Genomic DNA, 2,717 nt, shown 5'->3' with positions numbered 1-2,717 from the left:
CCCTATGAAAGTCCTCTGCTGAGTCTGGGGGTAAAAGAAGTTCTAACATTTAGGGAACCACATGAAATGTGGTTCTTAAGAAAATTCAAGAACTGATAATGCTAACAGCATCTGAAAGCAGACTCTGGGGGACTATGGGATATACGGTCACAAAGTGAAAACACATGGAATTCCCCGTTACATCCACTTGCACAGGACCCTGCTCAAAGTTCAGGCACTCCACACACACGCACACACACACACACACACTCCAAATCCAGGGGCTTGTGGATGGTCTCTGAAGGTACAGAGGTCTGAGTCCTATCAGGGGATGGCTTCAACTCCTAAATGCCAACATAAAAACCAGGCATGAACCTCAGTGCGTAAATGCGAGTGTGCCAAGAAACATACTTGCTCTATTGACTGTATCTATATATCATATATTTTAAATATACATCTCATGGTTTCTATATTCAACATAATTTCCGACATTAGCACAACGCTGATTGACCTCCATTCTCCCCCATCCCTTGGGTTAAGCTACAGCTTCAGGATCCTATGCAGTGAGAGTGGGAGATGGGGAGCATCTGGTCTACCTGCCTTCAGCCTACAGAGGTTACAGCTGAGACATCTACTGTTCCCCGGGGTGGCTCCTTCAGACCTGAGCTCTCTGTTGCTTCCATGCTGTACTTGAGATGTGGGAAATTTTACCAGGTTGCCTTTGGACCTCTGCCTAGACACGTCTTCCAGCCACTTCTCTCTGGGGTCTTGATGTCTCTTAAGAAGCCAGTAAGTGGGACCTGTCTTCTTCTCACACAGAAAGAAGCCCGGCCTGTTACTTAACCTCTTTAAACCTCAATTTCCCCTTCTGTACAATGGGCATAATAATAGCCATAGTAAGCACTCAATAAATATTAGCATTTTAAACCATCATTACTAACAGATAGGTTTGAATGGCCATAGATGGAAGCAAAAACACCTGGCCTCACAGGACTCCCTGACTCATTAATGCTGTGGTGGTCACATCCTTTTATATTCAAATTACATCACTGGCATTTCTAGAAGCAAAGGTGCCTATACCACAAATTTCTGGATGCTGCTATGGTCTTCTTTCATGACTCTTTATTTTTTAACTTTCCACTGAATTACACTATATATTACAATATGTGAAAAAGTGCAAGTAAGTATACGGCTCAAACACACTCATGTAACCAGCACCCAGAAGAAGAGACAGAACACAACCAGCCTCCCAGAAATCTCACTCCTGCCCTTGTTCCATCACTACCCACCCTCCCAGGGTAGCCTTGATCTTGACTTCAAACAACGTAGATTAGCTGTCTTTATATAAGTGGAACCATATACTATACACTTTTTGGGACTGGCTTCTTTCACTCTATATTGTGTTTGTGAGATTCAACCAGATTTTGTATGTAGTTGTACAGCATTCAGCATCATTGCAGTATAGCTGCCCATTATAGAAATATACCTCAGTTGACTTATTTTCCTTTCAGAGCGTTTACAAGTGACAATGCTGGAACTTGGTGTCCCCTCCAGGATGAGTCTGTGGGATACTTGCGGGCCTGGTCCTCATGATGCAGAAGTCTCCGCTCACATGGCTAGCTCTGGGTGAGTGTGGCCGGATGAGTTGGAAGTATCTCCCTGACACTTGAAGAGTGACAGCATATTATCTCATCGGCACCAGTCCTCCTGCTGTGTCTCTGAGCACGGCCATGCGCCGCACCTTGACTAATCTTGGGTTTCACGCAAACCAGCTCCATAGCTTCAATGAGGGCCCTGGAACATAGTGATTAATAAAGGACACTAACTTTTGTGTGATGCCTATGAGGTGACACATGTGCCCTAGGAACTTATGTGTTACCTCATTTAGCCTCACAAAATCCTGTGCCATGGATGATCATTTAGTTTTCTTTTAACTCATTTATCATCTACTATTGAGTATCTACTATGTCAACTACTCACCTTTGGATGGATGAAAAACAGGGATATATGGGCCAGGCCAATAAAGGTGGACAAGTGCTGGGAGAGGTGTGAGCCAAGGGTGCTGCAGAAAAATCTAGAAGGACTGTGGGATTCAGAAAAGGATTCTGGGAAGAAGTGACATTAATCTTCCCATTCTCCATTCTCATCTGTGGCTAAGAGAAGTTAAGTAGCATGTCCAAGGCCACAGATCTAAGAAGCCTGGAGAAGGAACTAAAACCCAAGTCACCAGTCTCCAAAGTGGCCTCTGCTTATCCCTTCCATGGGTGCCACCTAACTCCTAGAAAGAATCATTCTTTTCCAGCTTGTCCCAATCCATTGACAGAGTCCAGGGGCAGGACATAGAGAGGAATAGGTGATTCCTGAAAGGGAGACAACAAAGCCTTATTGAGGAGAGGGAGCCAAAGGAAGGACCCAAGACGGGATGGAGCCTGGAGATTTATAAATGCCCTCCCTTCTCATTTTGAAAATCAGAAAGAAGCCGAGAGTCCTAAGAGCCCATTACTGGAGCTGAAGTTGCATGTGACACTTCAGATAAAATTGCAGAAAAAATGATAGTAAATTCCTCCATCCTGTTTAGACGGAACTGGGAAAAAGGAAGGACTAAGTTTTGAACTGAATAAGCCTACGTATTTATACCCTTCATTGTTTTTATTTTCTGACTTTAGGAAGAATACAGTGTTCATCAGAAAAATCTCAAGCAACAGTTTGGTGTAGAATCATCCAGATTCTCTCTCATA

This window comes from Equus quagga, chromosome 2, assembly GCF_021613505.1.
Source record: "Equus quagga isolate Etosha38 chromosome 2, UCLA_HA_Equagga_1.0, whole genome shotgun sequence".
Lineage (NCBI taxonomy): Eukaryota > Metazoa > Chordata > Mammalia > Perissodactyla > Equidae > Equus > Equus quagga.
This window is presented reverse-complemented; position numbering follows the sequence as displayed.